The sequence below is a fragment of the Passer montanus genome, unplaced genomic scaffold (assembly GCF_014805655.1).
Source record: "Passer montanus isolate IOZ18808 unplaced genomic scaffold, ASM1480565v1 scaffold17, whole genome shotgun sequence".
NCBI classification, from domain to species: Eukaryota; Metazoa; Chordata; class Aves; order Passeriformes; family Passeridae; genus Passer; species Passer montanus.
The window spans coordinates 11571218-11597929 of NW_024364270.1; the positions used below are offsets into that span (position 1 = coordinate 11571218).

At 38.0% G+C, this 26712-nt stretch overlaps 1 protein-coding gene across 4 annotated transcripts in view; it reads right to left on the reverse strand.

Moving 5' to 3' along the window:
• Nucleotides 1-26712, reverse strand: part of TMCC3 (transmembrane and coiled-coil domain family 3) — a 90922-nt gene that overhangs the window by 10829 nt on the left and 53381 nt on the right. The gene's annotated exons all lie outside the window — the stretch shown is intronic.

The following is a 26712-nucleotide window of genomic DNA, read 5'->3' on the forward strand; positions in this document are numbered from 1 at the left end:
TAAAGTTTTCTTTGAAATTAAGCAGCATTTTTCTTGACTTCTACAGGTTAATAAACAGACTTGTCTCTCCTGAAATAAAGATGAATTAGGGAGAAAATTATTCAGAATACCTTATAGAATCACTGTAAGCTTTTCAAAATCACTTAAAGTTTTCCACAAAATGAGAATAACACCTAGTTAGAAAAGGTTCCTAAATATATTGTTTATTATTAAGAGTTTCAAAGAGACCATGGCTGATAATCACTCTGTTTTTTCTCTTCTCTGTTTTTTAGAAGTGGTCAAACATCAATGGAGATGTAACCAGAGTTTTCCCTCTACAGCAGTGCTATACTGTTCAGTATATTTTCCCAGGTTTAAAGCCTTTCTTTGATACATCCCATTCAAATTCCTTCCACAATTCAAAGTTTTTGCAGAACTAGCTGAAAGAAAACTCTTGAAAATTTAGGGTATGCTGCAAGCTGGAAGCAATTGCTGTTTTTTTAAAGCAGAGAGCATAGAGAAAGAATTGGCCTGATTTGATGTTCCAGCTTGATCAAGGTACTCAACAACTTGATCTGCTGTGCTAATTCTGCTTTAATAGGAAGTTCACTAAGGGGGATTTACAGGAAGAAACTCAGGAAAGAAAGCTGCATGCAGTCAAGTATAGGATCTGTACACCTTAAATGCTCTCCAGAAGCACAACAAAAACAACTAGCTGACTCAGTCACAACACCAACCACAACAGACCATTTCATCTTTTTCAACAGAAAGGCAAGATGGTCTGATACAAAACATTGAAAGTGTTTCCTTATATGAAGGCAAAGCTATGGAGAAGGCATGAGAAGAATGATCTAAACAAAACAGCTTTATCCCTATTATCATCTTGGTTTAGCCTGTGTGACAAAGAAAGTGCATTTCATTGCAGCTGCCAGTGTCATGTCTGTAGAGACTGCTTAAAAATGCTCTAGCCATAATGGGTTTCCAGAGCTTTGATACCAGAGGATACTGATAATAACTCAGGCAAAACCATTGCAGAAACCAGGCAGAAGTATCTCTTGAAGATGCATTCATGAAAATCTCTTTTCATCTCTACTACTTTATGATATTTATTTATTTATATTATTTTCCTTATAGATTACCAAGGATTACAGTGATTTTTCTTTTGCTACTGCACCACTCAGGGTACAAACCATCTAACATAAAAATTCACATTCACCAATGCCTAAAAAAAAGGCACTTGAAAAATGCATATTAAAAGCATTCTGGAGTTGACAATTTCTTTTGGAGAATAATGGTTAATGATGACCTTTAAGACTCAGACCCTATCCCAGGGATTAAACCACTGTGGTGGCCTAATAGGTCCACACTTTATCAGTTTGTCAAAAACAATTGGTATTGATTCAAATGCTCAGTATACAACAAGAATTTCTTGAAACAACTTAAGACATTTTTTAATAAGTTTTGGCACAAAATGCTACTGTAATTAGTCGCAGAATTGTATACACACACAAAACAGATCCATCACTGATGTCACTCAGAACAAGTTGTACATAACTTCCAGGAATGGGTGGGTCTATATCTAACCTTTACACGGCAGTGTTTACTTCCTCAGTAAAAAATAGTCTAGAAATGTATTGTAATAATTGGATACAAGCCCAAACCAGATCCCTGCTCCCTTATGTCCCCTCCTTCACAGGGCTCTCTATTGGTCAGCCTTCTCTGCCTTCCTGAAACTTCAAGGTCACAAAAGCAATAGAGATAAAAAGAACAATAGCATTGAAGGAATACATCTGCTGGATGCTGCCGTGCTTTTGGACATGAGGAAATCTGTTAGCGTGAGGCAAATCTGCTCCTGAATAAACCCAATCATAGGGTCAGTTCAAATTCAGTAAAGTTTAGAAAAGAATTGTGTTTAATTCCCAAAACACTGCTAGCAGTAGGGGTTTTTACTTACTGAATTGAGAGCTCACTAAAGGTACAAAAAGTCATATCCAACATATTTTTCTGTCTGATTGCATTTGGACAAAACAGCAGGTGTCCTCTGCCACCATGTTGCAAGGCTGGGTCAAGCAACAGAGGCTCTTGAAATCCTCTGCTGACGCCATACATCTTTTTGTTGGGAGGGGGTGTGTAGTGTTGGTGGAGTTATTTCTTTTTTAGATGGGGGGCTGGTTGGTTGGGTTTTGTGGGGTTTAGGGTTTTTTGGTTTGTTTATTTTAAATCAGAAGCAAGCAGACAGTGGGAGAGTCAGGTATATCTAGACAAGCGGCCTTTCAGCTTTCTTCTATCTTGATGATCCATTTGTGATTGTTTTATAACTCAGCACTAATGCTGCCCCAAGACAACATATTTCCATCCTCCAATCCTACCCCAAATCATTCTTGCTGCAAGTCTTATCCTGTGATGAGAAGAATTAGCTTCACTTCGTGCTGTATGGAACTGCCTGCCTCATTCTTTACACTGAGCACAAGACTGCCAGTAGTAGTCTGAGATGCTTCCTCATCCCTGCAGGTACTAGTGCCCTCTCCTGGGATGCAGGCTGAAATCCTCCCAGAGCAGGAGACTGAATAACATCTCCTTCAAACTGTGTGAGTGCTCTTCCAGCTATGTTATGGGAAGAAATGAGGAATGCCATCCATGCCATTGTTCCTTCTGGGCCTCCTGGGTCCCCAGCATCTCACAGGGCCACCAAGCTGTTAATAATAAAGAAGTTGTTGAGAGATTGGTTTTTATTTTTTCGAGATTTTAATTGTGGTTGCTGAGAGAAAAATATGTTTACATACAGAAGCAGGCCCAACAGTTAAAATGGATGAGCCATCCTTTTGGAAGTGAGAAGCACTTTAAGAAAAAAAGAACCATCGTACATATCTCATATAATGGCAATTAATAGGGAGCTGGGCATTAGCAGTAGATGAGAAGCAGCAGTCCTGAAAATGTGGTACCACTAGGAAGACAGGAAGTCAAAGCCCTAGCCCATAGTCTGAGAAAATACTAGAGACATGCCCTCAATCTGTCTTCTAGGAAAAAACAGGGAAAAAACCAATTTGCATATGGTCCTGGGATAGCCATAGCTGATGTTAGCCTGAAAAAAGACACTAGGGCCTTGGAGAGAGACCACTGCACTTTATGGAGCAGTTCACAAACACACTTCACCTCAACCCAGGTGGGAACTAATAGTAATGTTTGTGCTGCTGAAATATGAGCTTTTAAGAACAGCATCACAGATGACGAGATAGGCAACTCTCAGAGATAAAGCCCCGGTCCCCCCTTTTCCAGGGAGCCAAGATCTCCAGCTGCCTGACCATGCTATCCATGTCCAGAGCTTCAGAAGGGACAGCAAAATCACTTCTTGGTGCAATGAACACAGGTGCAGTGCTAGGAACCCTTCACTGCACATGAATTGTCAGGTTTACTTTCTGTCTTAAATGTAAAGTGGAAGGCTGGTTAAGAGGCAGCCTGCCATTCAAAAAGAAGCATTCAGGGCACACTAGTGATTTAAAAATCCAATCATGGAAGCAAGGGTAGGGATTTCATTGGCATCATAATGATGCACATGTTTCTTCACTTACTGTCTGCAACAGCAGCACCAAGGTCAGACTTGCCGGCCATGCTATCAATGAACCCAGAGCACAGTAGGACCCATGTTCCCCAATGCCACAGGCAAGACTGTTGGAAAGATATTCCACATGGACAGGACTTGCTGAACAGGTGAAAATGTCATATTTAATGGCCTATAGAGATCGGTCATTGAATCCTCTTACTGGAAAATATAAAGCAGACCTGGAAGACCTTATTTCTTGCCCATAGATCCTGGGTGGGATCCATCTGGGAGACAAAATCCATAGTGAATAGAGCACAAAGAGCATGCAGCCCACCCTAGTGCAACCCACATCCCATGGCTGCTCAGATGAATCACATGCTGTGTTCCACTGACTGTGCCAATGGCTCTACTAACAAGTGAGAGATAAGCCCTCTATGCTAAAGGTATTAAACTGAACTCTACCCTTTAGGTCATAGATTTCTTTTATGGTTTTTTTAAAAGTACCTTTAAAAAGCATAGAGAAAAAAAAAGCATTTACAAGACAGATGCATCAGGCTCCAGAAAGCCCATCCCTTTGGGTTGCCTCACTACAGAAACAAACCATGAAGACATAAAATGATCTACTTATTTAAATACCTTAGTTTACAGGTATTTCCTTCTTGTTCTTTTTCTAAAAAACCTCATTACCATCACCAGTCATAGCTGTATAAGTTAAACAAAAGCTTATGATGGCAATTTAAGTCTATCTTGAAAGAGTTTCTGATGAATGCTTAGAAACAGAATCCCGTAAGGAACATACAAAATAGGATTAAGGCAGCTTCACAGCTCTTAGAATTTGGTAATAGCAACAAAAGTAATCAGGAACAATTCTCTTTTTATCAGAAATATGCATATGCCAGCAGCACAGGTGTTCCAATGGGTAAAAGAATACGCAGATGGAGTTTTAGTAAGTTTTCAGTATATTCCAAGCAAAAATGTATTTGAGGAGAGACTTTCACTATCTCTTTCAAGTTCACTGTTCCTTCCAAAATCCTTCATGGAAGTCTTAAAACAGAACTAAATCATCATAAAACATTTCAAGTTAAGTAAAATCAGCCCCTAACATTTTTGTACAGTGTGTTACAGCAAAATACCTTCTGATTGTGTTTCTTTACAGAGCTACTTAATAGTAATGTCTAGAAGTACCTATACTGAGAATACCATGCAAATAATCATGCAGAGGATTGAGAGTATATGGGAATGGAGGGAGTCAGCAAAACATGTTTCTACTTTTTACTGGGGTAATAGAACATCCTGGGTGATTTGTCTGAGTCTGCCTGGCAAATGCTGATGGAGTCAAATAGCTGAAGGTGTTTCTTTCATCATCAACAATTCCTCTATTGCCTATTTACTCTCCATCTCCCCTCAAAAAAACATTGAACCTGTAAGGCACCTCACTAACACACATTAGGTGTTTATTCCAGGTGGGTAATCCCAGATGCCCTTTGACAAGTATCTGCTCTTCAGTATTCAAAGGCTGGGAAACTTCAAGGCCATTCCATGGGTAAGGCAGAGTAGGCTGTAGAGATTTGAATCCTTTTGAAAATTTTCTGCACTATGCCAACACAGTCTGGTGATTATAAAAATTCAGCTGTTCTACAAAGACACTGCAGCAAGACCTCAGATACAGACTGAACTACTAAGCATACCAGGCAAGACATCAGCATTGAATCCAGTCCTTCTCAGGGTCAGTTCTATCACCTATCTTTCCCTCCATATTAATTCATTAGCCCCACAGAGTTGAGACTCTAAGTATAGGCACCTCAAGAAAGATATACATGTACTTGTAATGTTTAAGTGAAAAATACCCCCCCAAAAAAATCACCAAAAGTTGAAAATGCTATAAAACTGTGCAGAAAGCAATTGCAAGAAAGCACATGCACAGAAGTTCTGGTGTGACTAGAAATACAGCCTTTACTCTCTTGATCTCATCTGGTCAAGGCCAAACACTTGTGCATAACCTGTGATCCAAACAGTCAACTTCACACCAAAGTTGGTTTGCCTCAAATTCTACAGGCATGCTCAGTTCAAACCAGAAATACCCCAGAAAGAACCTTTTCTCTAATTTCTATTTAAAGGACTAAGCTAAAGCCAAATTGTCTAGGTCACAGCTTGTGTGTAAATAAGTATTTAGATATGGTACTATTTCAAATTAGAGCAATGGGAGAGGAGAACAGTGGAGGAAGAGGCCGTTTTCTCCTGCACTGGTAACACCAGCTCCTCCAGAACCCAACAACATGCACTGAAAAGTCTCCAGTACCATAACTCACACTCAGTCCAGTTCCAAGCTTTTTGTCAGCACAAAACTGACATAAGCAAACTGGTTCCAATACAAACAACTTCTGTGCCTAGACACTGAAATCTGAAAACAACATGACTCTATAAAAGAAAGCAAGTTACTTCCCATTTACCGTCCAGCAGTTGGGTGAATAAAAAAAGAATAAAAATCACTGTCCTGGCTAAAGAAAAAATACAGTGAAGAACCAATACTTACATTTACTAAGCTTAAGTTTCTTAAGCAGGGAAAAGGTAGATTCCATACCCCTTGGTTAATTATTTAGGTTCAGATCAGTCCTCCTCTTTAGATAAGCACCATTAATTAAAAACAAATCAATAAAATACCCTCTCCTAATTCAGATCAAAATAAATATAACTCACGTGTATGTTCCTTCTGTCTTAGTTTTACACAGCAAATCAGGAATTGCTTGGGAGCTCCAGGCCCTCAAAGGGTGACTCCATCAAGCAGTGCTTGTAAGAAGCCTGCACTCCTATATCCCGTGAAGGAGAGTGAGAGATGACACAAATCCCTCAAAGTCCCATCACTACGAAACAGTGTGGTGGTAACAGTTTTGGAGAGTGATGCCAGTCATTTTGTATCCCTTCTAGATTAATTGTTCAGCTTAATTCTAGTGTTTCTAATAGGTGCTGTCCCTTCCCTCTTCCCAGCTTTTATGGATTTTTCTTCCCCTCTTTCCCCTCCCATTCAGTATTAAGCTTTCTTTTTCAAAAGATGTCTGAATAGATGGCAATAATGAAATTTTCCAGACTACTGTGAAACATTCTGTGAAAAGTCAGCCTGCTACACATTTTCAATTACTAAATCCTTTTCCATGAATGAGAATTTGATAAAAAGCCAGCTACATACCTGCTATGACTAATCACTTCTCATAGTTACAGCATATGCTTCTGATCTCTCACCACTTGTGATTTAGAGTGTGCTTTCTTTTGTACCACTGCATTGTCTAACTTCTCATCACAAACTATTCCACACCGATAAAGTTGCAGCAGGTCACCTTCTCCCTCCACCTTGTTCTTTCTGTTTCACAGTAAGCTCTTAATTTCATTGCTATTCAGATGGTCTAAGCATTTTCTGAAATCCCAGCTCCTGGAACTGTACAATCATACAACAGAATTCCAGGAAACACTATGAAGATTCTTGCCTTCAGTTACAGAGAAATAACTCTCACATCTAACTTCATTGTCAACAACCAACCAAGTCCTCCTTTGCCCCAAAGACAACTCTAAGGAAATTTTAAATATGTAATTTTCACACCTAAAACAATGAACCCCACAGCACAATGCTGATTTTAGTCTATCTAATTCATGACTTTTATTGCTTTGAGCTGGCAACATTACATAAGACCTATTTGGTAACAGCAACATTAAGGCCTTACAGTGGCAGGGAATTTTGAAAGTATTACCACTGAGAGACAAAACACTCTAAATCCATATAGACTGGTCATCACAAGCAAAAGACTCAAGACTTGGGGATTTTGTTTGTTTAAACCATGGCAAAATTTCCGTTTATAAACAGGAGAACAATAGCTCCATCAGGCATAGGATCTCTTCATTTGCGTTAATGCAGCAGCAGCACATCCTGAGCATATAAACAATCACATCTTGTCCTGAGTGTGAACTGAGTTGCTTACTTAAAAGAGCCTGCCTGCTTCTTCCTTTCCCCCCTGCCCTGCTTCTGTCCTTGCTCGGCTGATAAAGTCAAATCTCAAAAATACCTATCTGTTACATCAGCAGTGCTGCCTACACCCAGGAGCTTTAGTTCATTTTTTAGATAAAAGGTTTAATCAAAAGATAGAGTCTTTACTACATTACATGACTAAGCAGCTTATTTACCTCTCCACAATAACTAGCAATAACAATAACTCTTGACAAAGCAACTTTATTTTATCAAACCTTCATTATTTATATACACAAGTACACTTTCACTATTTGCCACACTACACATGTGAGTGCATGTTTTGGCTCCACACTTGATATCTAAGGCTGGTATTTGTACCCAAACCACAAATAAACCCAAAGGCAGAGAAGTGCATGAAGATTGAGTCACTAAAAATCAAAACTTTTGGCCATACTTCATGATCTACAAAAACTGAAAAAAATAACAACAACAAAAAAAATCAAACAAAAAAACCCCAAAAACCAACCCAACAAAAAACAACAGCAACAAAAAAGAACCAAACCCCCCCCCACAAAAAAAAAAACCAACTCCAAACAAGCCCTCCATAACAACCAAAAGGAAAAGAAAGAAGCCCAGAAAAGAAAGAGGAAAACTTTTATTTAAAAGACTACTTAAAAAAACTCCTTTCATTGGGAAAAATAAAGAAAATTAAAATTTGAATCACACAGATGTATATTATGCAGGTCATTTATTATTCAATACCACTGCTGCAATAATGGTGTTTTAAGCCACTGTACACAACTGATTAACACTGCTCTGACTTAACTCTGGAGAAAACATCCTAATTGCAGTGCATCAAGAACCAAAATTCTCTGCAGAGTCAATGGATTTAACCTCCTGTGGATCACAACAACACAACTTAAAGCATTTTGTTACTTAAATTTATTTTTAAATAGCAAAACCATTTTCCTTTCTTTTCACTGAAGAGGCAATATAAAGCATTAGGCAACAGAACCACATTTTCCTGCTCTTTGCATAAATTCTTCCTGGAAGAAAATGAAATGTTGCCCCTCAAGCTAATATAAATAATATTGTTTTGAAAAGCAGAAACTATGCTGTGACTATCCCATTAAAGTGTGTCTCAAGTGATGCTTTCCATTTATGAATAGATCTACAGTTGTCCTCATTGTGGAGAAAGCATTCAAATATTATTTTTATGTTTACTTTCTTGTTATTTATATCAATATACACGTGTAAAGATATGATTTTAGAAAACATTTTGTAAAATATACCTAAAGTTATTGTTATAATAAGTAAGTACTAGCCCACAGAAAATCTCCTATCCATGCAGTGTTTCAGCTGCTGTGCACCTTCTGGAGAATCTGCTCTTGGCATGGTGTTTTAAGGTTACACCCTAACAATCAACTCAAATAGCCACAATCAAATCTGAATTCACAAAAGAAGATAACTTTTCCAGTAAAAAGGCTCAAACAGAACACTTTATGAAGATGAGTGTGTCTCTACAAGGAGATGTCCCTGAATCCTGTTCTTTAAAGAGGCTCCATGTGCACATTACAACAATACATCCGAGCAGTACTTCAGCCAGTGCTTTGTGCACCCTCTAGAAACATGTTCCCTTGTGCACATGACGCTGAAATTTCTCATACAATATTTTTAAATCTTTATGAGTTGGTACTAGCACGAATCACTCCCATAAGAGGTTGGAGGTAAAGTCTTTAAAAAAATATTAGGAAACTTTTCTGTCAATCTATTCTCTCTGAACAAAATTCAGCTAAGATAGTTGCATCTATTTTATAGAATTAATTCACTATTTGTACATAGTCATGAGTCATCTTTATACTCCATTTTTCCTTTCAATTTTTTTGTATATACTGTACACTTCTAATACTAAACACAACATACAAAAATCTCAACCCATGAAAGAAATTCTGTTGTAGAGAAGTTCTGTAAATAACAACTATTAATCAAAACCCAAACATTCAAAACACTTGAGTATTTCTTTTATAGAATTAATTCACTATTTGTACATAGTCATGAGTCATCTTTATATTCCATTTTTCCTTTCAATTTTTTTGTATATACTGTACACTTCTAATACTAAACACAACATACAAAAATCTCAACCCATGAAAGAAATTCTGTTGTAGAGAAGTTCTGTAAATAACAACTATTAATCAAAACCCAAACATTCAAAACACTTGTCTAACTGAAAAGAACATCAATGAGATACACCCAATTAGTGAGAAATAGAACCCTACAGTAAAATCTTTATCTAGTCTTAAAAAGATTCCTATTTTGAGAACACACTTCCCCAGTCAGTGAGTTTTATTAAACTGGATTACTTAGAGGAACCAATTCAGATGATTTTGGAAGATAAACTAGGTTAAAGTATTATTCTTATGTCACCATATTAGTTGTGATGAGAGTGTTAAATCACAGTTTTAAAAAGTTTTATGGACAAAAAACCTCCACTATTTTTAAACAACCGCCTTTAATAAAGATTCACTACATTTTTACTGTATAGTACAAATCCTCTGATGTCATTTTGAAGATGCCTGTGTAGCAACCAATATGTTTTGCCATGGTAGTACTAGTAAAAGCAGACTTTTCCCCTAAGAGATGTTTGCAAACTGAAAAATACATTTATTTCTGTTTTGCCAGAACTAAAATGTCAAGGGTAGAATGAACTCCTGCAGAAGGAAGTCCTGCTGACTCTAAAAGCTCATTACAAAGCTCACTGCCCTCTACTTGTAACTACAGGGAACATTTGTTGAATATCTCCTCATGTAGTGTAAATATACAGCAGAATGTGTATTATACATAAAATTTTAGTCATAAATTCAGTGCTTATAAAGTAAACAAATAAACCAATCTAAAACCAAACAAAACCCCCACTCCTTTCTCTCTGCCATCCAACACAAAAACCATTCTCAAAGCTAGGACTGCAAGATGAGAAGCACAGGCAAGAAACAGTAGTGACCTTGTTTAGCAGGCAAATGGAAAGTGCTCAGAAACTGTACAGTTGCACAGCACATTAAATAGCTTAAAACAGAACAGATTCAGTAGGAAAAATTGCTTTCAATTTGATATTTCTTAATCTGTTAAAACCATGCTGCTAATATAAAAGTAATTTAACACAAGAAAATTAAACCTGCTTTTCTGACCTGCTATCTGTTGTATTGAGAGGATATACAAAATATTATAGATCAACTTCATGTAACTTCTTTGTTTGATTAATATGTTTGTGCAAAATGCAATTCAATTTGGCACAGATGTAGTAAAGACCTATCTCAGGAGACAGCTGAAAATGCAACACCAACAATGCACCAGCAACAGTAAGACTCAGTAAGAAAGTGGCAAGTAAAGATGGAGCAGCCTGTATGGCTCCTACTGCATTTTCTTGCCTTTGGATAAGTGTTTTAGTCTCATATCCTTCGTATTCAAGACTCTTAGGTTTTTTGATTTTGTTCAAACTCTCCCTAGGAGGACAGAGGGGGTTAAAACCTTGATAAAGCTTTTAGAGTTACAATTTAATTTTAATTGCAACATCATTATCTTATCTAGGTGTTTCATTCTAGCACTACAAAGGATGTGAGGGTGTCACAGGGATTATTTATTTAATTTAGTAGGGCAATACTAAAAATGTTTCATAGGGATAATGTCACTCAGGAAATTATAAAATTAATCTTCAAATAACATTTGTAGAAATATGATTAAAGCTCAGAGTGGTTTACTTGACCAAGATGTTTATATGGCCAGATGCCACAATTTAGACTCTAAAGACAAAACTTGTCAATTTTTCTCATTGAGAACAACTAAGATTTTTTGGAAGAGGAAACCTTAATAGTGTCATCAGAATATTGTAGTAGAGTTAACTTCACATAAAAAAAACAACTGCAGCTTGCTACAGAAATAATATCTACATTAACAATTATGTGCTTATTCATACTCTTAGTTTGTACTTTTTTCTTTCTTGTATCTTTCCTCTTTTTGCTTTTGTTCAACTAACAGTAGCAACTGCATCTTTTAATCTTAAATCAGTTTGATCATGTTTTTTTTTATCTGGGATATATTTTACCTGGTAGAATACTTGCCAAGATTTACAGAAATTGCCAATTTGTGCATTAATACAGCTTAATTTCAGGTATCTCCTTCCATAAAGCTCCTAAGACTATCCCAGAACAATTTTTCTTTTTAAATAGTAGTGATAATTTATATTACATGACACAAATAATAAATGCTTAGTCTGGATACTGTGAACTCTAAACCACATGATTATATCAAAACCATACATTTCAGTTTGCATGGATACTTGACACAACAACTGATTCTGCTTAATTATTAAAGCAATCTTAAAATAGAACTGCTACATCTTCAGTCACATCCATTATTAAATCCATAATGATGGGTAAGTCAACTGCTAAAAACACATAAGATAAACCCCACCATCTTCAAGTTAGGTATTAAAACACACCTCTGTTTTACCCAGGAATTTCTTTCAGCACTGCTGGCAAGCTTTGTACACTATGAAGAAACATAAAGCTATCTATATGGTCTAAGCAGAGATGGTAACAGAAGCCGTTCCTATAAAATCTAACAAAAACTTCATTAAGCACATAGATGCTTCAGATTCTTATACAGCTGTAATCCACAATAGCTAGACCAGGACAGCATTTCTGAAACAGGAGCTCAGGCTGTTGCTTTTCTGCTTGGTGGGCTTGTCCCACACTCACCATCCATGACTTACATGTCCCACAGACTGAGTCACAGAGCTCACCCATCAGCTTCCGTGCCAAGTGCATGAAAACAATAGAAGAGGTTTCAGAGCATTTTTAGGTGTTATTTTCAGCTTGTTGAAAGCCATTGCCTCTCTTACCTAACCACAGGGAACTGGGAGAGCCTCTATCAGGCTGGTCAAACTGTTGCTCTTATCTCCTTGTAAATTTTTTGTATGAAACAACAGGCTGCCCAACCTAAGTAAGTTTGTTCCTCACGTTCCTTGATTACAGCACAACAGAACAATTTAAAGCAGGATACAGAAGTTCCCCATATGATTTTATTACGCCATAATACAACAATATTACATTACAGGAATACACCTGATGGTCTTTTTAAAGCCATTTGTAATCTTAATGCAGAGTGTTTTAAAAAAATTACCAACAGAAAATGGCATGTGTTGATCTTACATTCAAACTAAATGTACAGGGTTTGTTCAGAAGTACAGACATAAATGCTAGTTGCCAATTTTCTCTTAATGCCAGTTCCTACATATTAAACTCATATTAGATTTTCCTATTTTTAGTGTTGTGGTGATGTTAGAGGCCTATTCACAAATATGATTTGATTAGAATGAAACTGAAATCAATATTCTGCTCCTAGTCTGCCTGCCTGCCTCCCTCCCTCTCCTTTGAACTTTCTAAGCTGATTCTTTTTTTCCTCTCTTAAGTTTCTATTCAGACAGTCAAGAGGATATGCTTAATCACATGGTTTGGTGTAAAAGACTTATAAACATATTACCATATTCAGTCATAGCAACAGCACAGATAAAAAGGACCAAAGCAGAGTTCAATGGGAAAGGAAGCAGATAAGAGCCAGGCTGTCCTTGGAGTCCAACCATGGTTACTGGCTCTGCCCTGAGCCAGAGCTCTGTACCTGGGCAGGGAGCTCTGCTTGGCTACAGGCTCCAGAACCTTGTTGTAAACAGCCTAACATTCAACACAAGAAATCTCATTCCATGACAGTGGAAAAGCAAAGCAAAACCCAAATTATGGTGCTCATTTTTATCAAGGCATTAGAAAATTGTCTAAATATTTTTTCTCTTTATATCTCTCCATCACATGCTTAGAATAATTTTAACCTAAATAAAGTACATTGATAAATCAGATTTTTAGAGGTTTCAACAGACAGATGAAGATTTATATTCATTATTAAACCCTCAAAAACATGCCCCTTATGAGATTATGCCAAATGATGTTAGCCTAATTACACACAGTGAGTTAATATTCTAAACAGTGTAACATGTCAAAAAATCATTTTCCAGACCCTCTTCCTAAAGAAACAGACTGACAATTACTCTTGCTTTCTGTAGTCAGTTACTTGACAGGTTTCAGAAACACACAAATCACTTCAAGAAATCATAATGCAGAGTGCAAAGAAAGCTCCTTCAGCCTATGTCCACTAGTTCTTGGTGTTGATGTTACAATCAAAGCAGTCTGCCTGCAGGTAAGCAAGCAGAAGAAACACATAAATTTGGGCAGAAAGTGATCTTGAAAATTGGCTCCTGTAGACTTAACATTACTTATAATAAAAGAAAAGTTTAAGTGGGGAAAAACAATCAGGTGGTAAATTAAATCCAAAATTAGCTAACTTTTCAGCAACTCAAAATGGCCTGAATGCCTTTTATTATATTTCAGCTACTACATTTCAGGAACTCTTTAGATATGCATACATTCATTAAATGCTCTGGGAAACTTGAATGAATTGCAGTGATTTGCACTGGAAGAAAACCTTCCATGCAAATATGACTGTATGGAACTCTGACCTCTCACAATGGAAAGAGCAAATCACAGCTTCTGCAGCTCTGCTCTCCAAATGTAGACTTTAAGTCTGCTTCTACAAATGCTTCTGGTACTAACCAGGAAACACTGCAACATTTTTACTTTATGGAATAAACTGACGTACTTCATTATTCATCCCATTTGGTCTGCAGGCTTTTTACGTGCTCTTTATTATCTTTCTTGTTCATTTACTACTTTGAGAAGAATGTTATAAAAATAAAGGTCAGTACAGAAATAAATGCACCAGGTGTTATGTTCCGCTGCATAATTTAACAATGTTTAGAAAATAGTCATATAGTCTGAAAGCTATATGATATAATATGAAAAAGCCTGTTCTGTTAGGGCTGTTTGCTAGCTGAAAGCCAAAGATTCACCAAAATAAATCCAGATACATGGTCAAATACTTTCACATGCTTACTCACATGTACTGGGACCACTACAGGGTAGTATATTCAAGTAACAACTCATAAGCACATTGAAAAGTTTAAAAAACTTATGATGTGGTATAATAAAAAAATTTATACCATTTTAACACTGTTCTTTCAAGTTCTCTAGATGACTTCTGGGTTACATAAGGTAACAGATAATCGAAGTTCTATGTTTAAAATATCACAATAATGTGATATTTGACTATCTAAAATATGAAACTTGTGTCAGAACGGATCACAAGTTTCTTACAGTTTTACTGTTATCTGAAGGGAAAGGAAAGGAATTATCTGGGAAGTACTTATTGGAAAAAGCATTGTTTCAGAAGGTTTATCGTTTCCTTGCACGTAGCAACAACCAGGGAAATTATGTTACTGCCTTGAATGCTGAGACCCAACTACAAGCAGTTATCTTGCTGTCAGACAAAATCTCCCAGAGTAACTCACAGACAATGCAAGGGAGTCAGTAGATTCACTAACAGACTGGTCTTACAAGAGACTACTACATATGAATGTACATAAAATCACTCCCACAGACTGGGCAGCCTGCCAGCTTTACAGCGAACTAGTCTAGCAAGGTCAAAATATTTTTAGAGTAATATTTTCAGAGTTGGGGTATTTTGAGTCTGTGATCTCCTTTTGAAGATGCAACATTGTTCCCAGTGGAATTTAAAAGTTGTAACTGGTAGTTCTAGATACCTGTCTCTGGCACAACCTGTCACAATGATTTGAGCTGTACTTCTGATCTGCAAAAAGGCAAATCCTAGAAAAACTCTACTAGTTGCAAGAGAAGCTCTAGTGACAAACTGTATCTCAAAGTCTGCTTTGAGATAGTCATTCCAGGTGTATTCAATGATCTGTTGCACAGGAATTTGACTCTCTCCCCACCCCCAAAGCACGTAGACACACTGACAGGAATACGAGCTAGAAATGAAAATAATGAAATCTAATTATCACATTGTTACTTCAAACGATTATGAATTCCAAGTATTAAACCATGATTTACTTATTTCCTTTTTGGTCAGTGTTTCCTCCTGAATGTTCTTTGGGGCTGAGGAGAGAGTCCAGTTCAGCATAAATTCTTAATATGACTTTGTAATCACCTGTCCACAGAAGAGCAAGTTCCACAATTTCTTCCATGCTGAAACATCCAAGGACTCACGATGGGCCAAAAGTAAATAAAGTGTGTCTTTGACAACCACAGATACTTGATCTGTGCTTACATTTAGATGCCACATAGCTTCTGCAGCCACTTGAGGTGAAATTTCATCCCCAGCCTGATACCACAGGAATCTAACACCTTCCACATAGTGATTCTGCTACCTAACAATCATAGGCTCTTATGTCTTCACTTTTTCTTATGCGTGACATGGCTGGCACCCATGAGTGATGAGGGCAGCCACTTTGATAGGTGAAAACTGAACTAGTCACTCTTTTGGGTGAAGCAGGAAGGCCTGGAATTTTTCTAAGCGTTAAGATCAAGGAGGACACTGCAGGACCTGTTCTGCTCCTTCTTGAAGGATGGGAGGATGCCACATAGAGGAACTTTGCTCCAAATCGTAGCTTATTGGCTAAAGAAAAGGTTTTTACTTTTATTCATGTGAGCAGAAGCTCGTATGAGTTTTTGCCTCACATGAGCTCAGGCTTTCCCCTTACCCTTTCCCTTCTTCCTCTCTCTACTTTTTTTGTGGACTCTTCAGTTCTCAGTTCCTTCTCTGTAACTGCTTCCCTCCCACTTTTCCATTAACATAACTTGCAATAGGTGAGTACCTTCCCCTCCACCCAGAACTTCTGTACAATCTACCTACTCCTAAAAATTTGTTGACTCAATTTAGATTTTTCTCGCCTCAGAGAGAACGGGTTTTGAAGCTAGGATCTAACACTCTAACAGAACCATGTAATTTCTCACTCGTGGTACAACTTCCTGTGAATCATATCAATATCCACTGACACTGGGAAATTTGAAGAAAATAATCTCCCTATCCAAGCACAATCTTTCTAGCAGGTCATTCTTAGTCTCTCAAAAGATGCCTTATGAAATGTAAAGATACTCTTTAGGTTACACAACTTTACAAGGAAAGGAACAGCTGCTCTAGGAGTCTAACCAGCAAACTGCAGCAATGCAATGCAGCTGCAGGAATATGAGCCAATGCAAAAGCAGAACAAGCACCTCCAAAAGCCGTGTAACAAGCTCTGCCACTCAGCAATCCTCACAAACCTGGAAGAAATTTTCCTCTCTAAGCTCTTGTGTATGGGCCTTTGCTTCCCCGAAACACAAAAAAGTATTAAAGGGATCATATATAAAACCCAAACAAACAAAACCCAAACAAACACACGTCAGTAATGAAAGTTTAAGTGCTAAATTGTTATCAGACACAATCTACTTTTGAGGCTATCCAGGCTGCTACTTGCCTGTCAAGCAAAAACAACATCTGCTTTAAGCTACCACTGTACCATGCTGTAGATACTGCGGGACAGGGACATTATTGCCATTGTAGTATAAAATATACTTCCTTTTTTTTTTCAAACTTTTAATTTTTAAGTTTACAGAAATTCATAGAATAAATTAAAGGACTGTGATGCCTATATAATGAAAAAAATTACCAACATCTTTTTTTGTCTCTCTTTTGTGACAGTCAACAAAGATTGGAAAGGTGGTAAGTAATACTTCAAAAGTATTTTTAGCTGATTGAAACAGAGCCATGATTCTAAACAACCTACAAGAGAATTACTGCAGGTACTCTGAAGACTTTGTACTAAAATAAATGTCATTTTGCCAAGTGAGATGCATTTAGTCATTTCCTGATTTCTTTTTCCTTTATTTCACATATTTTAAAATGTGTGTTCCTGAATAATTTGTTCCTTTCCTCCAGAGATTCCTTTGCAATGACTCAATAATAGTCCACTAATGAGGGCACTGGTACAACAATCTCTTGCCAGGTGAATCAATTCAGATGCAAAATGTATCATGACTTCACTGAAGAAATCAGTGGAGAAGAAATACTTAATCACAGATGAATTACATGTTCAGTCATATGTGCCTTCAAGCAAGAGGCACGGGGCAAGGAGGTTTACTTATCAGCCAAGATTGTCCATCAAGAAACCAACAGTTGGATTTTAGGCTTTCTTCAGATAAGACATGTCCAAACTCACAGCTTCAAGGCAGACATCCCAAGCACAAAAGTGGCAGCTAAGACAATGGCATTCCTCTGCCTCTCCAGAAGAATTAGGGCCCCTGGACCCCAAGATTTCTGGAGACTTCACAAAAGATAGTAAGACAGCGAGGTCATGCCCCAGAAAGGGGAAAACTGTCCTCACACCACAGATGTGTTTTGAAGAAATGCAGGAGGGCACACTAGCATGTTGCCTTGCATTCTTGGGCTTGCTCTTTTTATTCTTCAGCAGCAAACTTGCTGCCCTGATCCCATACAGTGCTGGGGCCAACCAGCCTCTGGAGGCACAGAGGGCACACTTCAGAAATGCAGGTTCCCATGGAGCTCAGCAAACAAGATGGTAGGGAATACTCAAGGTCTCCAACAGACTCCTTTCGTTTAGTTCAGCAGCAGCTTACTTCTCCTGCAGCACTTCCACAACACATGTTAAGTCTAGTATTTGTCCTATTTCTGTAAAAAATTTATTTTGGACCTTTTTTTTTTCAGTACATTATTAATCAGCGGCGTCCAAACCACACATCTCTCACATTAACAGAGCAACTGTGCTGTAATGCTCCAACAGCCATGATTTGAATGGAGCTTATCCAAAAAACATCCATAACTACTTAATATTGACAACAATAACCTGAAAAACAGTTTTGCATGCAAGCTAGAGCATTTAAATGGACTGCAGGCACAACCTGCTTCCCATACTCTGTTCTTACATTTTCAGCAAACACGTAACAGAATCAATGCCATCTAGTTACCTCTAAAGCCATAGGAGACTGAACTGGCTTATACACTTGAATAATTTAGCACTGAAGAGAGGTAATGGCACTCTAGGCTGAAATCAAGCCATGACAGCCTGTAACTGCTGAGATCCTCTGTGTACATTTACACATTTCAGAACTCAAGCTGTTGGTTACAACAATTTTAACTGTTCTGACTGAACACTTCACTTTCTTTTATAACTCTACTGATTTTATTTTTTCTATTAAATATACTCATGCAATAGATTTTCATCAATTAGACAGAGCACAGGAAGTAACTGCACAAAACAGGTTACATCCTTTGGTACATCTTATTGGACAAGCCTGCTCTATATTGGAAAAGTTAAAAGGAAAATTCTCAAAAAAAATTTTCTTTCTTTACCTGAAGCTTCAGTTCTTCTGGTTATGAATCTTAATAGGGATATCTAAAGTTTGGCAAGCAAAAACTGAACCAGAGCTAAAAAATTACCTGCAGTATCCAGCCCTGTATGCAGCAAAGTTTAACATGTATTAAGTTGCATCTTATTTTTTATTGAAAATGCACGAAGGATAGGCAAGCTGTTGAAACAATATTTCATAAGATACCAGACAACAATCCATTAAAAAAAGCAAAATTTTTACTTTTTTTTCAATATTTTCTTGCTTCAGTGGTCATGAAAATGAACTATGAATGTCATGCACAGAACAAAGCATACTGAAAAGCCCAGAGCTCTCTCAAGACTTCTAGATGAAGAGTTGCAGAAGCAGCAACCAGAGTTACTTCAGTAAAGGCCATTCTTCCACACTGTGTGGCAGCTAAGCAGTGCAGAAAGGCATTTCAAATATTTGACCAACATCAATTGCTATTTGTGTTCACAAGCATGGCTGAATCCAGATTCTCAAAAAAATTATCAGGAACATCACTATACTATGCACCTGAAGACAGTGGAACACTGTCAAACAGAATTAAGTACATTGACTGGCAAAAAGCTCAAATCAAACAAATCACTGGACAGCAATGAATACAGAATTTAAAATACAGTTTGACAAGAATTTTCCATTTTTCCCCCTACAAGATGAAACATATGCCTAAATTTAGTTAACACTAGTCTTCAGTGAATAAAGTAATCCAGCTAAAATTTCAAAGATGCAGCAAGCACAAGCACTTCCTACAGCTCTTGTTCTCAATGAAGTGAGCAATGACTTGGTAAGAAAAGAGGCACATGAAAATGGAGTGAATAGAGATTAATGCTGCACATCAATTGCAGCAGGAAGCACTTTGAGTAACGCCAAGCACCACACCAGAACAAAGTGTTCTGCTGTCAATATCTGCTTCTTCACTTGACACGTTATGCCTTCCCAACCATCTCATTCTGAAGGCACCTATAGTGCTCCCTTCACAGTGCTTTCTCTGGCCCCTTGTTTGCTGCTAAAAGCACAAGAGTTGGTTGGGATATTATACCCAAATCAAAAAATTGTCCTCCCAATGTTACTAACGAGCACTCTTTCTTTCTTCAGTCCAACATGAGACACTGAAGATGCTAGAACACCTTCACCCATGCACTTTGGGAAGACCATTAATTGAGTTTACACTATTAATGTACTTTTGTCAATTCATCACTACCCTGATGATATGGAAGCTTCATTCAAATTCAAGTATAAAGCTGCCTTTTGTGGCAGAGCTCCATGGCACAGACAGGACCCTGTCAGGCACTTCAGGGCCAGGCTGCAGAGGGCATTGAGCAACCTGGGCTAGAGAAAGGTTCCCTGCCCATGGCAGGAGGGTTGGAAGTACTTCAAGGTCCCTTCCAAACCAAGCCAGTCTATGATTCTATGATCAGAGGGCACACACTACACCTAACCAGTGGCTGAATAGGCACCACTTAGAGATCTGAGCCCTAGCTCAGCCTGAACATGTGAATTGCTAAAGAAGAGGCAGGGACAGCATGCTGTGTAACCCCTCACAATCCACAGAAGCACTAGTTCAGCAAAAACAACACAATGTGGTAACATATGGACTTCAGATTTATTTCTTAAAGCAGCAACACCAGCAGCACCTTCCCAGATCTCCTCACCCCATTCCTCAGATTCTTTTATAGCCCAAAATGTTACAGAGTATTTTCTGCTTGTTCCAATGTCCTTAATTGTCCTTTATAACAGCTTCAATTTAATAGTGTGCCTCACAAAACCTTTCTGACCCAACAAACGGGCAAGAAAGTAGATTCTCTGGAAAATCTTAAACTGTCTGCCTGCTGATGGACTGGCATGCCAGGCAGTGGATAACAGGAAAATTGTCTCTGACTGCTACTCCCTTCAAGAACGGATAGGTACCTGGTGAGGACACATGAAAATAATTTTCACAGCATGTCTGGTCTCATTACCTTTGAAGCCTCTACTCTCCTGTCATATTTACTAGACAGAATATAATTCTTAAACAGATCTGAATGATAAAAAAGCCTCAGGAAACATGAAAAATAATTTCCAGGAGAGAAACAAAGGACTTAAAGGAAATTCCTTGCTCCTAACATTGAATTACATTAATAAACTTAATAGGCTTCCTTTCCAAGGCAGTAATGTATTTTTGCTGTTCCTCAAGTTTTGAAAGTAATTTGAAAACTACCATGAATACACATTTTATCTTGATTTACTCTCTTTACCTGCAGTTAGATCATTCCCTTCTACATCCAACTTCTCCTTCCTGTTATTGGCACATAAGTGACATACATTGCAAACATATAAAATATTTATACCCTGTCCATATTTTATTTGTATGGAACCTTTTTCTCCTTTTACAAAACTGACCACAAACAGCATGGAAGAATGGATACTGTATTTATTTTAGAAAATCTGACTAATCTTTTCCTCCAATATTTTGTTTGTGGGAAAAATTATTGCTAAATTATACCATGTGAAATATGTGCAGTGTTATTTTTTTTTCTCTGGGACATACATTTCATACCAGTTCCTGCAGTTTTCCATCTCTGGGGAAATTTGTACAGATATTGTAGTTTATCAACATCATTATGAAAAGACAAAACTGACAGAACAGAGGTAAGGGCAATGAAGATTAGGAAGCTGCCATTAATAATTGTTCATCGGTGAGCTATCACATTGATACTGGCTCAGCACATATCCTCTTTTGGGATTTAATGGCCAGTGTGAATTACAATAGTAACATATTAATTATTTTTATCCAAACCATTAGTATTTCAGTGGCTAAATGGATTCTACTCTTGCCTGTAACACCATGATTTTAGCCAGAAGTCTCATAAATTGAACTGCCTACGGTGCTTGTGGTACAGACAGAAGAAAGCTTGGCATAGTGCTAACCTAAGGAATAGTTCTGAGCATTCACCATTCAAAAAAACAAGCACATCTGTTATGAAAATGCCAAGGGGTTTTTGCATTTGGAAATGAGCTGTTGAGTGGATGACACTTTGTACCTTTGTAAATATGACAGTCTCCTAAATCTTATTGTTCTTGCAAAGATAATGACAACAGATCGACCTGTCTGCTCCAGGAAGAAAAAACATTTAGAGAATGATGCAAGTTTATCACAAAAGCCTCAGAACTGGATCTTGATAATATGTTAACAACAGCAGTGAATGGTACAAGGCATTACCCTCTGAAATCAATGCTTCCCCAAGTTTAGCAAAGAATAATTATTAAAGTAATTAAAGGCATTGCTTCACGTGTTGGCTAAAAAATATACAGAAAGTTCACTGCTCCTTACATTGGAATTTCAGAAGCTCAGTTCAAATAAAATATTTCCATGGTGCTTTCCAGCCTTAAACCACACTGATACAATGGTTCAGTATACTATGACATGAGATCAAAATCATACTGGAAGAAGAATTTCTTTCTATTTCCAATTCACTAACCCTACCTTCACTAAAGTATGTATTTATCAGTCCATCCCAATGTTAGTCACCAAAACAGCCACAACATAAGCAACATATTTGGCCCTACACAGAAACACACAGTGATAAATTTGAAATAAGAATTCAGACACAGCTATTATAATTTTGTCTCACTAAACCTAGGGAGTTCACATCCCTAAGATTAGCAAATTATACTGGATGAAATCAAAGAGAAAAATTTCCTCTTAAAAACAGAAATTAAGGGACTTACTGCAATGTGCACAGAATATAAATAAAGTGAATTTAACTCTGTATGACTGTGCAGATTTTGGCTGGGGTAGAGTTAATTTTCTTCACAGTTGGCTGGTATGGGGCTCTGGTTTAGATTTGTGCTGAACACAGGGTTGATAATATAGAGATGTTTTTGTTATTGCTGAGCAGGGCTTACACAGAGCCAAGGCCTTTTCTGCTTTTTGTACTGGCAACAAGGCTGGGGTTGCATGAGAAGCTGGAAGGAGACACAGCAAGGACAGCTGTCCCGAACTGACCACGGGGATATTCCATTCCACATGGCATCATAGTCACTATATAAAGGGGGGAAGAAGGAGGAAGAGAGGAAACATTCAGAATGATGGCATTTGTCTCCCAAGTAACTGGTGTGGCTCTGCTGTCCTGAAGATGGTTGAACACCTGTCTGTCAATTGGAAGAAGTGAATTAATTCCTTGTTTTGCTTTGCCTTTGTTCAGCTTTTGCTTTCCCTGCTGAACTGTTCTTATGTCAAACCATGAGTTTTCAGCTTTTACCCTTCTGATTCTCTCCCCAGTCCCACTGGAGGGGGAGTGAACAAGCGGCTGCCTGGGGCTTGGTGGCTGCCAGGGGTTAAACCACGACAGAGACATTTTAAAGCCATCTTATCAGGGAGTCTATAAAATAATCATTGGCCTTTCTTTTCCCAAAATCAGATATTCTTGCAGTAACAATAAAGTAAACTCAAGAGTCCTCTCTTTCTGTCCAAGTCACAAATCGGCATTTTTTCACCTTTCTTCCTTTAGATATAAAAAAAGCAATGGGAAAGATAAGGTAACATCCTGTACTGCCAAATTTCTGAACAATCAGAGACCAATGATTCTTTTGCATAATGGCAAAGCTGGCAAAAAGACAGTGTTGCTTTTTTAAGTTTTCCTAAAACAATTATGCATAAGTGAAATGAGGAATCAGTAATATTAAGAATGCACTATGTAAGAGGGAGAGCCAGAATATTCTTTTTCTTTTCTGCCTAAAAGAAATTTAAGTCCCACTCAAGAGTAATTTGGCACAGATATCTAGATGTTCAGTACATACATCTAGTTCTATAATGCATGAAAAATGGTGAAACTTGCATCTTTTACGCAGTGTTTGCAATATTCACTGCCACAGCTATTTAAACTAGATTTAGTCTCGCCCAGCTTCAGGTATGCAGATTTAAGTGATATAGAATGAGCTTCTTCAAAATAACAGAGATTAGAGAGATCACTGCAAGTGCTTTCCCACTCAAAACTACAAAGAGTGTGCAACTGCCTTAAGAGAAAATGCCCAATTTTAAACAGTTACACAAGACTTACACTATTTGGGGGGAAGAAGCACCTAAGGCAGGTAGTCTTAAAAGCTGCCAGATGTAAAATGCAGGAACATGCATTCACTGTATATTTTTAAAAGCCCAAACGTAGTAAGAGGTGGCTTTTCCTTAAGTATCCACTTGGATGGCTAATGATTCTGAAATATGTATCCTTCACAGGATTTATCCTCTCTCCTGTGCATGCTGGGAAAAATCACACTCTCTTCAGAAAGGATAAATGACTCCCACCATTACACAAGGACTGAGAGCTGTCACAGTAGCCTGAACTTATGTCACCAGAGCCTTAGGCTATAGTTGTCACCACTGCTCTAGACGCGATTTCAAAACATAGATTTTCTTCAAGGAAATCACTGAACTTCATCTTTCTCTGACATTAAGTGCCATAATGCATAATGGCACAGTACACACAAAGAATATTCTAGCTGACTCTGTCAAGTCCAAACAACAGTAACTCAAACAAGGCCTGGGCTATTTGTTCCAAAACACCACAAGTGGGTGTATCTTCATTGCAAGAGAAATTCCTCAAAATTAAAGTTTGCATGCAGGCTACAGTGTAATATACACAGTCACTAAAAACCGAGAAGTCCCACCTAGAATATCTGTGAAAAGTGGCAATATAGTTCAAAACATCTTTTGAAAGAGCAATTTGTAAGTTCCTGCACTCAAAGCCCAGCTTCCCAATGCCCAAAAAATGTCATAGCTTCTGGCATCAACAAATACAAATCAAACCTTGACATGAAGTTTTAGGAAGGTCAACAGAGATTTCCCTCTATCACTTTCAGACCAAGCTTTGTTAGGTCATAGGTCCTGTCTAACTGACCCTCCTGAACTCAACTGGAAAGGCCTGAATAGCAGCTACTTGGTGCAAAAAGAGAAATAGAGTTCCTCGGAGGCAAAAAAAAAAGCTCATAAAAACTATAGATGCATATTTTTCTACATTAAATTTATACTGGAAGACACAATGATGTTCTGCAGGCAGAAAAGCATTGAAACCAGTTTTTTAAATATCAGCAACAGAAGATTTGCTCAATAGGCTCTCTCTCTGCCCTAGAGAGAGGATACCATGGGAGTTAACACTGGAAAGACACAAAGGAATAACCTGACAGTGGCACGCTTCCTTTTCTGAGTAGGAATAAGCATCTAGCTCTAATAGACAGTAATGATCCTTGGTGCTTCCCAAGACAAATTACTCTTAACCACATCCATACAGTTCATGGGAAGAAAACATGCAAGAGCCAACAAGAACAGTCTCAGAATATCTTCATGTAACTATTGGCAACCAGAGGAGAAGCTCTCACCGATCATCAAACTTTTCTCTATCTTCACTATTACTCTTTTCTTAAATCTTCCTCAGGTCTTGTTTATAAATGCTTTTTCTCTGTCTCTCACCCCCAGCCTTCCCATGCTTCTGGTACAAAAGCTTGCTAAATCCAAACCACTTGCACAGGACAGGAGGAGCATGGCTTGTACAGATCACAGGCTCCCAGCAGAAGCAGCAACACCTCCCTGTGATGATGCTGTGTCACAAGGGCCTCGTCACCTGTGGCATCAATTCACATGTGAAGAAAGGGTTCCACTGCACAGACCTGCACAAAAAGCTGATCAGGACAACATGGGAGTGTGGCAAACTTGCTGTAAATCGTGTGTGGACACATTTTAGCAGACCAGAAGCCTGACAGCTTGCATCAGCCTGCTGACATTTACTGTCTGGCTTAAAAGAGACAATTAAGAATATCCTTTTAACTCTTATTTTAGGAGAAGGCTGTAATTCTTCATTTGTTCATCAAGGTGAAACTCTGTAATTTACTCCCAAAAAGGACTGGATACAGATGACAAGATGTAGTCAGATTTCTTCCTTAAGGTATGGCAGGAGAGGGGAATGAAAAAAGATAGCCTCTTTCCCTGGATATGGCAGGCATGGGAGAAGAAAGAAATTAGAAACCTGATGAAGTGAAGAGACAATTTACTGTTCTGACAAAATGTATCAGGGACAACCATGACACAGGATTATGTTTTAGGATTAAAGCTCTAGTAAAACAAAGATCCTGACATAATAAGAGCCACACAGTCCCATATTATGCACATGTATCAGTAGCTGAAGTAATACCAAATACTGAAACATTTTATTTTCAAGTCATCTGTGTGGACTAAAGAAGTGGGAAAGGAAAATTATGCCTGGCCTTTGGAGGGAGTTCTGTTCTGAGCAGTGAATCCATTTTAGGCTAAGCACATGAAATCCCACCTCTCTCCACCATGTTTCCTTGCTATCTTCTCCATTCCTTGCTATTGCCCTGAACATGTCCAAAGCAGCTGAGAGCTAGTGCTGCAGACTGAAGAAGCAGCTGTGAATGAGTGAACAGTCAAGTCTTCTTTGGTCTTCCTTAGGTAAGAAAGGTCCTCACACCTGACCTAGGCAACTTTTACTAATAAGATCTGTTAATTTAATTCTTCTAACACTAAATGTCTCTTTCAGACTAGTACTGGGTTTCATCCTACTCGGTTCCAAAGCTTCCGCCTGTCCCTGCAACCTTCAACCAAAGCTTCTTGTCAACAATAATCCAAAACAGAGTCAATGGCCACTGGAGACCCACAGCTCCCATTTCATATGAAATAATTATTTTTCTAGGAAGTGAGTGTGAAGCAGTGAATCTTAGCAAGTCCTCAGCAAACTAAAGGTACATTAAGCTGTACTGCCCTGAATTAGAAAAATGTTAAGAGTCAGTTGTAATTGATCTGTCAGTTTGATCTTTGCACATCACTCACCTGTACAGACATGCTGGTATAAAGCAGCACAATTTGTGCATATTTATATCATTTTGCAATTGAACAATGAGCACTAGCTGAATTCTAATTTCTG